This window comes from Macrotis lagotis, chromosome 3, assembly GCF_037893015.1.
Source record: "Macrotis lagotis isolate mMagLag1 chromosome 3, bilby.v1.9.chrom.fasta, whole genome shotgun sequence".
Taxonomy (NCBI): Eukaryota; Metazoa; Chordata; class Mammalia; order Peramelemorphia; family Peramelidae; genus Macrotis; species Macrotis lagotis.
Genome location: NC_133660.1, coordinates 287,268,470 through 287,284,032, shown reverse-complemented (window position 1 = coordinate 287,284,032; position 15,563 = coordinate 287,268,470). Strand labels below are relative to the sequence as shown.

The 15,563-nt window shown below is 42.6% G+C and overlaps 1 long non-coding RNA gene across 1 annotated transcript in view; it reads right to left on the bottom strand.

Annotated features, from left to right (window-relative positions):
- Positions 1-1,782: 1,782 nt before the first annotated feature.
- Positions 1,783-15,563, bottom strand: part of LOC141518947 (uncharacterized) — a 27,177-nt gene continuing 13,396 nt past the window's right edge. The window contains exon 3 of the long non-coding RNA XR_012477321.1: positions 1,783-2,009. This is a non-coding gene — a long non-coding RNA (uncharacterized LOC141518947). The remainder of the gene's footprint in view (positions 2,010-15,563) is intronic.

Genomic DNA, 15,563 nt, shown 5'->3' with positions numbered 1-15,563 from the left:
GAGAGAGAGAGAGAAAGAAAGAAAGAAAAAAAAAAGAAAGAGAAAGAGAGAAAGAAAGAAAGAAAGAAAGAGAAAAAAGAAAGAGAAAGAGAGAAAGAAAGAAAGAAAGAAAGAAAGAAAGAAAGAAAGAAAGAAAGAAAGAAAGAAAGAAAGAAAGAAAGGAAAGGAAAAGAAAAAGTCCATCCCTGACCAATTAACTGTGGTCCCATCTGTATCCTTGTTCTCTTTGGGGTAAAGACCCCCTGGCCTAGAACCCAGTAATCAGGTAACATGTAAATACTCTTGTGTAATCTACAACCTTTTACACAGTATGTCTTCCAGGTCCTCATTTTCTCTGCCCAGGGCTCCATTTACTCTTCCTGAGGCATTCTCCTGGGGTTGTGGTAGGCATACCCAGCGAAAGGATTTTGAGACCAAATGCCTAGCAACTTCACCTCTGAGCCTCATCTGCAAAATGGACCTATAGTTACACTGACTGTGTTCCAGTGTTACTGGAAAGAAAGTGCTTCTAAATATTTTTTAAACTTTAGAAGGGGGAAACTTGCATCATGATTATCACTGCCCAACTTGCCCATAAACATCAGGGAATTTTTTTATCTAATTCTTTCTTGACCTTGTTTCAGGGTCCCACAAAGACAGGGCCAGATGATAGGCTGGAGAATAACTAGGACCAAGCTAGAGGACAGGGGGTTTAAACAGCAATGGAAAGGACAGAAAGTTCATTCTCCACAGATTTCCAATTTCAAATATTTGTCAAAATTTGGCCAATGTCTTCATCAGTCAGTCTAATCATAATCAGTGAATAGGTTTATATAGGATTAAACTATAAATTCTAATGAATGAGACCCCATGGCTGGGAGACTTTTACTATTATTCAACACATAACAATGGCCACCCCAGAGTTGCCCTTTCTGGTTCTGACTATACCAGATGGAATATCTGGTACCCGATTCTAGACATTTGGTGACTCAGTGCTAAAAAGATTTGGTGTTTTAGTATGACATGCAAACTCTCCTGCCCAGTGACAGGGTCTGGGTTGTAGGGTGCTGTCTTAGTTAAAAGAAGTGTAAACTTATTAGTGCTCTCTTCCTTTCAATCTTCCAGGGGCATCATGTAACTGAAAGACTTGCCTTTCCCCCATCCCAGCACTATGATGACTGCCTGAAAGGGAACTAGTACAGGGACAACTCAGCTAGGCAAACTGGCATCTGGACCCTTTTCTGCTATTTTTGTTTTTTGTATGTTTGTTCTTTTCCAGTCTTAGGTGATTGAGCATATATCCTGAGATGAATATGTCCAGGCTTGGAGGGGATCTCATAAATTCAAGAAATCCCCAAATCCTGAGTTTCACTGGGTCAGAGGTGAATGGAGGCAAATGACAATTCCCTGGCAACCAACTGCCATGTACATCTAGCCACCATGATGGAAACTCTTGAGTATGTTCCATAGGATGGCACTTGTTTCAACTCTCATTGGCTACTGAACAGATTCAAGAAATTATTAGAGCTAGGTGGCTAGGTGCCACAGTGGATAGAGCACTGGCCCTGGACTCAGAAGTACCTGAGTTCAAATCTGGCCTCAGACACTTAATAATTACCTAGCTGTGTGGCATTTGGCAAGCCACTTAACCCCATTGCCTTGCAAAAACCTAAAAAAAAATTATTAGAGCTGAGCAGTAACTTAGAGATCACTGAATCCAACTCTCTCATTTTGTAGATCAATAGAATGATGCCCAGAGAGAGAAATTATCACACTGTCAACTGGTCTACACTCCATCTTGATGGTTGGGCACCACCTGAGTGATGGCTATTCAACAACTATTCCCATTGCACAAAGGTCCTTCTCACTTACCTGCCACTGTTGCACCCACAAGAATGACTAAGGTGCTGGGGGCTATGATTAAGTCTTCAAGAAAAGGACACAGAGCTGCCATCATCAATGTTCTGCTGCCTCCCATTAGATGTTTTAGTTCCAGTCAGAGGAGTGAGATCCAATGAGAGCTACTACTGCTGAAATACCAAGCAAACAAAACTGCAATTTCAGTATCAGAGAGTACATCTTGGATCTGGAAGTGGAACCCATCAGGGTAGTTAGAATATAAAACACTGTGTGGTATGAGGATCAGTCAAAGTCACAGGGGATATTTAGCCTGGAAAAGAGAAAACTGAGGAAGGACGTGGGAGTTTTCTGCAGGGCCTGACCTTTAGAAGAAGGATAAGAATTGGGTCTGCTCAGCTTCCAAGAACTGACCAAGATCAATGAAGTGAAGGTTATAGGAGGGAAATGTCTGCTCAATGGAAAGGAAGGAAAAATGTCACAATCATTAAACCTAGCAATGATAGAATGAATGGGTATGCCCAGGAGAAGGTGGGACCCCCCCAGAGGTCTTTAAGGGAGACTGCATTGTGTGAGAGCAGAAATGATGTCATATTTGGAGAGAGATCTCAGTTCAGATCTGAATTCTGATGTGGCATGATCCTGGGCCTCAGTTTTCCCTTCTCTAAAATGAAGGCGTTAGACTAGATGAACTTTAAGACCCTTTCTTTTTAAAAATCTATTATTCTGCAGACCTGTTCAGATTCCAAATTCATTTCTTTCACAGTTCCACTCCTGACTCTGGACACTTCCATCTTTTATCCAACAGTCTTGCTCCCCACCTATACTAACCCTCAATTTACAGTTCCTGTTTATATATATTATCTTCCCAAGAAATTATCTCTTTTGCTTTTATTTATATTTACTTATTTATATTTGAATTCTCAAATTATATCTCTTAGCCCAACACCTAAGTATATAGTAGGTGGTTTAATAAATATTTTTTCTGGTTCTCTGCCTATTGGGTGAACTATTTGGAAGCCATAGATGAGAGCTCCACAGGTATATTCACATTCTTTTCTTCCCTTCTGAAATCCCCATCTGACTTTGTTCCTTAACTTCTTGGTGACTCCCTCCTCTGGCAGTAGGACAAAGTGTGGAAAAATTCTGGGTGTACACTGGAGATCATCCTACATACTCTCATTCTTCCAACTTCTCAGTCTGTAGACCAAACAGTCTTCTTAGTAAGCAGGCCTGATTTGTTCTTTCCCCATCCTGTTCTTTCAGTTATTGGGTAATGATCAGCCCCATTTCCCCCTGAATTTTTTCTTCTTTTCCCTGGATCTACCAACACCAAGTACAGAATAAGCCCAGCAATGCTGTTGAATTAAATTGAACTGAATTTTTTCATTTCTCAGAACTCAAAGAGGACCACAAAGGAAGCTGGTTGGGAAAGGCTGAGTCCTAGTCAAAGCCAGAAGATCTAAAGCAACTTCAGGACTTGTCTTTGAATTATGTCAACTTGGAGATATTCTTTTCCCCATAAATCTTTTCCCTTAAAAAATGAGTTTCTAACCAGGAGGGATGGGAATTCAGGGAAGCCTGGAATAATTTGCATGAACTGATGCTGAGTAAGGTGAGCAGAACCAGAGAAACATTGTACACCCTAACAGCATCGTGGGGGTGATGATCAACCTTGATGGACTCGCTCATTCCATCAGTGCAACAATCAGGGACAATTTGGGGCTGTCTGCGATGGACAATCCCATCTGTATCCAGAGAAAGAACCGTGGAGTTTGAACAAAGACCAAAGACTATTACCTTCAATTTAGAAAATACCCATTATCTTATGTCATTTTGCTATTTCTTATACTGTTTTTCTTCTTTAAGGACATGATTTCTCTCTCATCACCTTCAACTGAGATCAATGTATACCATGGAAACAATGTAAAGACTAACAAACTGCCTTCTATGGGGGTGGGGGGAGGGAAGCAAGAAGGGGGGCAAAATTATAAAACTCAAAATAAATAAAATCTAAAAAAAAGAAAAATAAGTTTCTAAGTTTGGAAATTGAGTCTTCTCTGGCAGTCTTCTGAGACTGGATACCGAATCCCCTTGGAAGAAAAAGGTGAAGTAAGGAAAGTGGAAGAATCATAGGTAATACTTAGCTCCAAGCCCCCACCTGGAGCTCACATCCCATGAAATAACCCTACACCTTACCTTGGAGAGCTAACCTCCTCTATGGCCAGAGGAGGACATCCACCACTTTTCTCCTTATTTAAATTCAACACTTGCTTTTGATTCCCCCAATTCTGTGTCCAGTCCCAGTTAGTAAAACTTTCCCATACTCTGGGTAAGTCATAGGGTTTTCCAGGAAGAACCAAAGGGGGGGGGGGGAATGCAGTTAAAAGAAAACCAAACAACTCTGTATTTAAAGAATTCTCCAATTGATCTTGTTGAAAATAATAGGGAGAGAAGTGTCCTCCTTGTTTGCATTTCTTATTGAGGTTCCATAGGAAACTTCCAAGGGGACCATGTACAATGGTGGAGGCAACTTTGAGCCAACTACAGGAGCTCCTTACTTCATCTTTCTTTTCCCAAGGGGTAGGGGTCCAGGTAAGCAACATGAGGTGGTTCTTCCTGGGACTGATGGTCATCTCCGATGAGCTCTAGCTTTCTGAACTCTCCCATCCAGAGGTGTGACTCGGCTGCAATAGCTGGCGCTTTGCCCTAAAATTGGAAGCTGCTTTCCTCATCTGTAAAATCATGAGCTCTCTAGATAGTCTCTTGAGATCCCTCAATGACCATCCAGGACCTTAGTTTCCCCATCTTTAAAAGTGGGTATAAAAACAATCACAGGACCAATCTCAGGTGAGGCTTCTGAGTTTCACATAAGATATGGTCTAGAAAGTGCTTTTTGTGTTACTCACTAATTATTATTCTTGCCTTACTGAACAATAGTTGAGAGGATATAAATTCCTACATCAGATGACCTGAGCAGCCCCCCACCTATTTCTTATCCATTATTTCCTGTTGTCTTTTCCAACTCTAAAGGATTCCCTTGAAGAAAGGAAAATCATTAAGGCAGAATAGGGTCTACTGAAGGAATTCCTGAAGAAATATCCACAGAAACTGACAGACAAGTACTTTTCCAGTTTTTTGGTCACTAAAGAAACTAGAGAACCGCTGACCAACTACATGGATGTGAGTTTGTTGGAAAAGTCAAGTGTGAGCCTCACCCCAGCTGTGGCATTGGGTTTGAGTGGAATGAGCGCCCAAGGCTTGGCAGATTTAGCAAAAGACAATTCCTGTCCATGAGAAGCTTCCAATGTAATGGGAGAGACCCCACAGACCAAGCTCTACAGAGGATCAGCTGAAGACTGAGAGAAGGAAAAGGCATCAAGGAATAGGAAGCCCAGGCCTGGAATTCATTGAATGTTGCTGGAAATGAAGTTTTCATGTAAAAAGCAACAAGGAGGCTGGAACAACTGGCTGCTAAGAAACTGTAAAGACTGGAAAAGGAGGAGAGGGTCAGGTTGTGGAGGGAGATAAAAACCCAAGAGAATTCTACACAATTGAACAAAATACTCAGCTTACTCAGTCTTACCCAAATGAGTAACTGAGCTACCCAAGTAGAATGTGAGCTCCTTGAAGGCAGGCCCATTGGGAAGACAGAGTATAAATATAAAAAGTTTATAATCATGGGAGACACTGGGAGGCAGTAAATGGTTAATTGGCACGTAAGTGACAGTGTGATTGCTATGAGTTCACAGGAGAGAGAGCTCTCTGTGGGTCAGAGTGGACAAGGGAGACTCATGGAGGTGGACAAACCTGACCTGGCCTTTGAAGAGTGGGTAGAATTTGGACAGAGAGAAATTAGGAGGGCATTTGGGAGGATGGAAAGGAATAAGAAAAGGGAAGACAATGAGATAGGAAAAGATATATTTGAATGAGGAAAATGACATTTGCCTGAAACCATAAAGAAGAAAGGGGATGGTGAGAATCCACTATAAATGACCATTTTTCATGATTTGGTAGATTACATATTTTAGAACCACTGATATCAGGAATCCCCAATAAGAGTTCTCTGTACACTCTGATATCAAATCCTCTAATCTCTGGGTTCCCAGCCTCACCTACTATAAGTCACCTACTTCTACCAGGACTTTCTGTCATCTTTTGTCATGATCATCATCCCTTAGGTGGCCTGGCATTCCATCTGCTTGAGGACAGGAGAGAGGAACAATGGTCCATGCAAATGAAATCCCAGACCCTATAGATAGTTTATAAGTTCATAGATTTAAAATTGGAAAAGACAGAAGAGACCATCTAGTCCAACTCCATCATTTTTACAGAGAAGATAAATCCGCAGAATAAGGTTCCTGAGGACTCCTACTTACAGAATATCAACCTTAGAGCAGATGTACATTTCATCATTGAGGAGATATTCTTCCTTCTCCCATGGTCCTTTATGCCACTATCCTCACCTGCAGGGAATCATGTCATTTCTTTCCTTTGTTCTTCCCTCCTGTTTCACAGAAATGAGTAGAAACTCCATAGATCCTGGAGACTAAGGAACTGAGCATCAGTCTTTGGGTGTTTGCAACTAATTACATGTGTTTTGAACCTCCGAAGGTTCTCAGCTTCCAGCCCACCAACAATATCATGATCATTTTCTCTGGTTGTGGCAACATGTTTAGGGCTCTCCCCAAATATGACACTGTCCAGGTGACCATAGAATTCAAACAAGCCATAGCTAAAAGGCAAGACAAGAGATGAGATAATATTAACAACCCTGGGAGGTAGATGCTATTGTGATGCTCATTTTACAGTTGATAAATATGAGGCAGATAGAGGTTAATTGCCTTGCCTAAGGCCACAAAACTACTAAGCACACAAGTTGGAATTTGAACTAGGGTCTTCTGGTCTAAATTTTTGTGCCTGTGAATTTTGATATCTGGGAAAAAACCCAGGTTACGCTACCCTAGTTATGGTTCTGCTCACTGTTCTCCAAGTCCTTTGTTTTTGAAATTCTTGGTTTTTGAAATTCTGCTATTAACAATTCATTCCTTTGAGCTAAGAAAAAAAAATTAAACGTGAACATGGAGGTAATAGTTATTGTTCCCATGGCAAACCACTTTCCACATTTCCTCCCTGCAGTAAAGCTGCTTGCCTACTATTACTGCAAACATCCATTCCATAAATACTATTCATTCTCTTGTACTGAGATTGGAGACATTCTGATTGCTAATCAAATCTTTGACTTGGTCTCTTTGAGCCTAGGAATACATTGTACCCTAACCATTTTGATGGGTTCCTGGGCCTGGCTTACCCAACTGCTGCTGTCTCTGAAGCTTCTCCAGTCTTCGACAACATGTGAGACCTAGGTCTGTTTTCCCAAAAAAGTCTTTGCTTTCTACCTGCTCAAGTAAGTAAGGGCTAGAAATGCCCTCCACTGGCAGATCGCCAAACTGTCCACCATTATAAATGGAATGGAGCATCTATGGCTGGAGAAGTGGCTGGGCTTGCATTCAGGGAAAACTAGCTTCTAATCCTAACTCTGACATTTTACTAACTGACTGTGCCACAAGTCATTTAACTAGTTTGTGACTCAGTGACCTTTCTAGGACTTCCCTGTTAAGTTCAAAACAGTTTTATGACCTGGACTGTATTACTTCCATATCCACAAAATCATAGATATCTGATGTTATCCACAACTAGTGGCCAACCCACTGGTGAGCATCAAAATTCTTGACACTAGCCGAAGTGTGGAAGCCTCATGAAAGAACAGCAACCCACTTCCTAGCTGTGAGGAGTTTTCTCGTTTGTTTAAGAAAATTGGACTGAATGACCCCAAGACTCCTACAGGTCAGAATTTATAATCCTCTGACCTTATGAATGTCAAAGTCAAGAGAATCCCCTAGAGGTTATTTCATCTACCCTACCCCCATTTTATAGGGAGTTTTGTCATTAGAAGGGAAATGGAGTAAAAGGCCACCCAAGGGCAGAGTTGGGTATCCAAATCCAAGTTGTGTGACCCTAAATCTCACGTTTTTCACCTGGATCAGGTCATAGCTTTCAAGTTAGGAAAGACCTTGTAGATCATCTGGTCTAGCTAGCCCTGGCATTTTACAGCTGAGATCCAGATCCAAAGACGTCCAGCTGCCCTATGACTGAAGGGGCCAAAAGTTCTAAAGACTCAGGAGAGACATTGGTTTAAAAGCGTTCTATTTTTCTTTCCAAATCTTATCCCAAGGTTAGAATTTCTTAGGAAAAGGTTAATTCCAGATTGAAATAATGGCATGAGGAATGGAAAGAGATAGGTCATTTTTGTCATTGAAATGAATCTGCCTCCCCAATTTCTGAAGTAACTGAGTAGCGGATTGTACAAAGTGCAAGAAAGTGGGGTCAGTTCTTGCCTCGACTGCTTGCCAAATGGGTGGTCCTGGGCAAATCCCAAACTTCTCTCAACCTCAGTTTCCTCATTTGTCAAATGGGGATTATTATAGGAGGATCAAATAACGTAATGTTGGTAGAGTGCTATCATTTCTACAGAAAGCTCACTTGACCTCTATTTTGCTTCAGTTCTTCATTGGTATTATAATGTGATAATAATAATAATCAATGACTCATGTTGATAAAGTTATTTAAAGGAAGTGAAGGGATCAGACTGCAAGGCAAGAAGAGCCTGGCATGCTGTAATTAGAGAGCGGGCATCAGAGAATTTGACTGAATTCTTGCTCTACTTTTCCCCATCTGTGTGGGAACACCCTTCCCCTTCCTGGCCTCTTCTACCATATAAGCTGAGCCCAGGCTTCCCAAGACCCATTGGGCTGCCTTGACTGATCTAGGACTCTCTAATTAGCAGGTAATCCATCTCCCTGAAAGCTATGTAACTGTGACAGGAGAGGGTTAGGGTGGATAATCGCTAAAGCCTTAGCCCTAACATCTGATGTTCTGTATTCTAAGAGCCCCAATATGTTCTGATATTTTTTTATTCCGTAGTCCCACTGAGCTCTTAAATCCTTTGTTCTAAGGATCCTTCCAACTTTGATATTCTAAGTTTTGTGTCCCAAACTGGGCTGCAGTTCTAAATGACAGTTCTATGACAGTTCTACCCTCTCACCATGCAGTTCTATGACAAAACAGCAGAGTCTTTACTGAGTATCCCCTGAACTCCCAATGACTCCCTCCATTCTCACCTTTTGCCACTTCAAGAAGGAGCATAATGGCAGCAGGGTGATGTTCGGGGTGGGGGGACCCTTCTTACAACCTAGGAAACCTGTTGGATACCTGTCTCTAATCCCAAATACAGGCAAATCACTGTGGACAGGGAACACATCTACTCCTAATCCAACTTGCCTCCTGATATTCCAATCTCCCCTCTCAACCCCAAGGCTGTATCTTGATGGAAGGAATGGGGGGGGGCAGGAATATACTGAGCAGGAGAATAGGAATGACTGAGTATGGGAGAGGCAATGATCATTTAGGGAAGAGAGTAAAACACCATATTAAAATGCCACATCCTGAGAAGGATAGAAAAGCAGATCAGAGAGTCATTAGAGAATGGAAAGGCAGAAGCTAAAACATAAACAAGTGAGGAGACATAGAGAAGACTCTGTCCAGCTCAGGACAAAATCACAGAAGAGGAGTCCTGCTTGAGGGGATGGTGGATTCCCAAATTAGGAAGACTGAGGTTGATGGAAAGGGAACCTTCTAAACTCTGGTAGAGGGATAATCTGGAAAGTGGGGGGAATGGACCAAGCTCTAGAATTTCATATCAAGCCAATCCATTAATAAGCTCTTTTCCAAGAAGGGTGGTGTTGATTACTGTGCCCAGAGCAAGAAGGTTATGGACCCAGATGGGGGACTGCCTACAGAGCATGTACATGGCCAGGAAGTAGTGGCAGAGAAGGCCAGATTGGGTTAATTATGGTGAATACTCACCATCTAGAAACCCGGGAGTGAAGGGAAAGGCTGGAGAGTGGAGTCAGAGGTGGGAAATTGGTTTCCCCAAGGCCAGCTTGGTGCTGATCCTCTAATTCTATCTTCCTCTGATGATTTGAGGAGCAGGTTAGGAGTGAGGGTAATGCAGCTTGGGCAAGGTCTGACATCTCCCCATTTCTTAGCGTCACAATGAATGGCAAGATGATTGGTTGTAAAGGAGGGTGCCAAGGCATGATAGACACAGAGATGTCTCTGTTCTGTTTGGCCCAACTAATAGTATCAATAACATACGTGGTTGCATAGCAGCCAGACAGGAGTCCAATGGAGAGGTATGACTGCTGTTAGTGGAGTTCACTTCTTGACTCTCCTTGAAAGGGCAGGGAAACCCCATCTGAATGCTTTGCCCCTTTCTTCCTTCTACCCTCTCACCATGCAAGTCACCATCATCTGTAATGCCATCCATACTTTGCCTGAAATCATCTACACCATCAATGGGTTTAAGTACAAGTTACATCTATAAATATTTATTGTTTCCTATTGGGCACATGCCAAGGACTAGGACAACCAAGTCAAAATTGAAAGAGCTCACCTTCTCTGATCCAGAGCTGAAGGGGATCTCAGAGGGTCCAGAGAGAGAGAGAGAGAGAGAGAGAGAGAGAGAGAGAGAGAGAGAGAGAGAGAGTAAGCAGAGGATCCAGATCTTTTGGCTTCCAGATCTTTCTCCAGCACTACTCAGCACCTAATACAAAATTTCCATATACCTGCACTTGCATATTTAAGTACAAGTCTATACAAAGTCATTTCAAGAGAGAAAAGAGTGCTACTCAGGGGTGGAGGAGATGGACAGTGAGGACAAGGATTGAGGTTCATACGGAATTATTAAGGAAGTCAGTCAATGAACACTGTTTATGGGATTCTAGCCAGAAAAGGGACATACCCAAGTTCTAGAGAACAGAGACCACTCCAGACATAGGGGACCCTGTGTCCAAAGATAAAAATGTGGGAGATGGAAGATAATAGGAAGACATTTAAAGGGAATAGAAAATGTGTAAAGAATATGAAATTAACTTGGAATGGTGGGTAAGAGCCAGATGGTGGAAAGTCTTCAATGTCTGATTGAGGAATAACAATCCCTCCTCAAGGACCTTACTTCCAATTGGAGAGATAAGACTTAGATGTAAGAAACAGTAACTAATGCATGAGAGTATAGGACCACAGATGAAAAGGGAAAAAGAAGGAATCATCTCCCATTCATTAGGCCATCCTAGATCTGAAGCAGGCTCTTTAAAGGGGCAGTATGGGGTGTTAACACAACCCTGGATTGAAGGTCACGGGACTTGGTTTCAAATTGTAGCCTTACTAATTCCTACCTATGTATCTTTGAGCAAGTCCCTTCCCTGCTCTGGGCCTCAGTTCTCTTTTCTCTAGAGTGAAGAGTAGATGGAATGATTTCTAAGGTCCTCTGCACTAAGGTCCTCTAGCTCCTATGATTTCATGATGATGATGCTGATGGCCATGATGATGATGCTGCCGATGGGAGTGATGATAATGAAGGTGGTGGTGATGGTGATGATGATAATGGTAGAAGAGAACTTGGTATGACCTCCATTTTAAATATCAAGAAACTGAGGCCAGAAAAGTGACTGGCCCAAAGTCCTCTAGGCAATAAAGACCAGGACTCAAATCAAATTTTTTTTGTATTAACTCTCTGCAACATGCACTGTGTAATGGAAAGAATATTGTATTAGAAGTCAGAGGCCTGAGTGCTAATCCTCAGTTGGGTGAGTTCAATCAAATCATTCAACATCTCTGGGCTTTCATTTCTTTTTCTGAAAAATAAGCCATTTGGACTGGGTAACTAATTCCCTATATGATCTTGGAAAGTCACTCACTCTCCCCTAGACTTAGTTTCTTCTTCTGTCTAATGAAAGGTTTGAATTCTGGGTCCTGTCAACGCTGATCCTTAGGTGCTCTGACTTCTGATTTCTATGTGTTGGGCTTCAAAGAGTTCTTGGGGACAGAAGAGAAGGGAGGAGAATTCCTGGGGGTGTTGGGGAAGGAACCCCAGGAAGGAAACTGCCTATGAACAGTTGAAACCTCCTTCAGTCTACCAGAGACATGCTTGAGTGGTTTTGACTCCATGGACTTCCACTGGAACAAAGATGAAATTTGGATCCTGGGAGATATCTTCCTGCACCTCTACTTTATTGTTTTTGATCGAGCCAACAACCAGGTTGGTCTGGCACCTGTGAAGTGAGGCTCCCCTGGGAACTTCCAGGTCCTCTGCGCAGAGATGATTCTAGAACTGGTTCACCCCTCCTCAGAAGGTATAGATGAATCAACTCACTCAGGGGCTTAGATAGATGCATGAATAAAAAAAAGATATTTAATGATGTTTTGAGTCATTATTTAAATGGAGAAATTAACATTTCTAGAGCACTTTCCATATATCAGGTTTCAATGTTGGGCTGGGAGTCAGAAAGAAAAGGGTTTTGATGCCTGCTATTGATGCAGACTGGCTGGGGGACCTGAACTGAGTCATTGAACCTTTGTGAACATCCACCAAAAGGACAGGATGACATGGTTCCTAAATCTCCTCTAGCTCTAGCCCCCTCTGATTTCAAGCCCCCCAACCAGCAGACACCCAGAGCTCCCCTGATTGCAGTCCATAGCTTTAGCTCCCACATATACAAGAGAACCTTCTCCCAGATGGAGAGGATCCAGCCTTGTCCCTGTCTCCTTGGAGACTCATCCTGTCACCTGGAGACTTGCAGCTGGAAGAGCCCCCAGGGAGCTACCCCTCCTAGAAGCACCCTGCTCCTTGTTCCAAAGCTCCTGCGTGGTGACTGGAACCAGTAAGGATGATGCTGAGCAGGCCCTATGGAATGACCCCAAGAGACCCATTCAGACCCCCCAGCACCCCTGTCTCCTCAGGAGAATTGTGAATCAATTGATCCATCAATCAACATTCATTAAGCTCTTACTATGTGCAAAGCTCTGAGGTTACAAAAAGAGGCCAAGAAAACCCCTGCCCTCAAGGAGATTACAGTCTAGTGAGACAGATCATTTAAGACCAAATCTATACAAATCTAGAGATCCAGGAGACAACAGAGGCAAGACTGGAGAACTCAAAGAGGAGGTAGGGGAGGCTTCCAGTAAAAAGTTCGGATTTCATTGTAAGTTCCTTGAAGGCAGGTCCCATTCTCTTTGTCTTTGTGACTACAGAGAACAGTGGCTAGAACATACTGAATAAATATTAGTGACTGGGGCAGCTAGGTGGTGTAGTGAATAGAACATAGGCCCTGGAGTCAGGAAGATCGCGAATTCAATTCAGCCTCAGACACTTAATAATTACCTAGCTATATGACCTTAGACAAGTCACTTGACCTATTACTTTGCAAAAAATAAAATAACTAGATAAATAAATATTAGTGATTGATTAAGGGACAGATTGATCTGCACTGATGAGAGAGTTTTCTCACTGGGAATTTTCTTTATCACAAGTCTGGTCCAAGATAATCATTATCATTAGAGCAGCTCCCATTTTTATGGCTCAGTACGGTTTGCAAAATATTTAACATCCCTTATCTCCTAAAGTCAACTTCCAAAGGCCAAGCATATCCTCTACCCACACATTCCCAACTCCTCTTAATGGCAGGCAGGGAGGCATTGGCCTTGTTGCCACATGGCCTAGGCAGCCAGGTGGTTCAAAGGTTAGAGTGCTGGACTTACAGTCCAGAAAAATGGAGTGAAGGACAGCTAATGGAATACTGATTAGAGCACTGGCCCTGAAGCCAGGAGGACCTGAGTTCAAATCCAGTCTCAACACTTGATACTTACTAGCTGTGTGACCCTGGGCAAGTCACTTTGCCTGCCTCAGTTTCCTCATCTAAATACCCCTAAAATGAGGAGAGTTCATACCTTTCAAATTGAAAAATCTCCCACAGGAAGAAGCTCAGGAAGCAATTCCCCACTCTCCTTCAGTCATGGGCCCGCTGCCTGAGCCTTGGCTCACAAACAAGATTTTTACCTATATCTACAAAGAATGCTCCATTTCATTTAGAGGTGACTGGAAATCAAGACACTGGGTTCTTTCACCATTGCCTTTGGGGGATTTGTGGGCCCATACCCTTTCTGGGTAAGGACTGCTTTGCTGAAAGGCATTGATTCTGGGAGAAGGGCCCCTGTAAGAAAACTCTCAGTGGTTGACCTCTTGTGGCAAAAACTGAAAGCACACCTCCTGGGGAAATGGAGGTTGGAAGAAGGGTTTGCTCTCAACAACCCAATATCCCAAAGCACTTACTGTAGCCTCCCTACCTCTAGAATCTTCAGTGGCTCCCTATAACCTGGAGGAGGAAATATGAACGATTCACACTGGCATCCAAGGCTCTTCAGATTCTGGTTTTCTTTTGCCTTTCCACCCTTATTGCACATGGTTCTACTGGACTCCTAGCTGATTCCTGAACTGCACATTCCCTCTTTCACCTCCATGATTTTGCAAAAACTGTGCCTCCTGCCTGGAATGCCTGCCATGTCTCAGGATTTGTGTCTTCCTTCAAGGCTCCTCTGACCCATTCTGCTAAGGTGCAACTAGGTTGTGCCATGGATAGAGTTTTGGTCTTGGAGTCAGGAGGACCAGAGTTCAAATCCTACCTCAGATGCTTGCTAGCTGTGTGTCACTGGGCAAGTCACTTTACCTCAATCAGCTTCAGTTTTCTTATCTGTAAAGTGGGGGTAAGACCCTCCCTCCCAGGATCAAAAGAAACTTAAGAACAAATCTATACAAATCTAGAGATATAGGAGACAACCGAGGCAGGACTGGAGAATTCAAAGAAGAGGTAGGGGAGGCTTCCAGTAAAAAGTTCTGATTTCATTGTAAGCTCCTTGAAGGCAGGTCCCATTCTCTTTGTCTTTGTGACTACAGAGAACAGTGGCTAGAACATACTTTTTTATTTAGTTTTTGCAAGGCAGTGGGGTGAAGTGACTTGCCCAAGGTCACACAGCTAGATAATTATTAAGTGTCTGAGTCCATATTTGAACTCAGGTACTCCTGACTCCAGGCCAGTGCTCTATCCACTGTGCCACCTAGCCACCCCTAGAACATACTTAATAAATATTAGTGACTGGGGCAGCTAAGTGGTGCAGTGGATAGAGCCTAGGCCTGGGAGTCAGGAAGAACTGAATTCAAATTCAACCTCAGACACTTAATAACGACCTAGCTGTAGGACCTTGGACAAGTCACTTGACCCTATTACTTTGCAAAAAATAAAATAAATATATATTAGTGATTGATTAAGGGACAGATTGATCTACACTGATAGAGAAGGTCTTGGAAACACCATATTTCTCCCAAAATAACACTGGGTCTTATGTCAATTTTTGCTTCAAAAGACACATTAGGGCTTATTTTTAGGGGATGTCTTTTTTTTTAATTGTACAAAAATGTACATTTATTCAAATACAGCATCTGTCCAAACAGTCATAGCTCTCTGAACCCCAAATTCTGGCCTGAGTTTGTTATGACTCCATTTTCTTTAGAACCATTGGCCCACTCTCTCACGTCCAGCAACAGAGCTCTCCTTAATTGAGAACTTTTTGTCTGTGTAGCCTGCTGCCAGTACATTGTTAATACAGTAGTGATTTTATCCTATGAATTCTTCATCCAAGTCACCACCTCTTGCAGGCCCAGCTTCACAATGTTTCCAGCTTATTCCTCTCCATTCCATTATCAGTTTAGTCATTGGTTTCCATGCACAAATAGTCCTCGAATGACTTGTTTATGGCAATATCAAAGAGTCTGA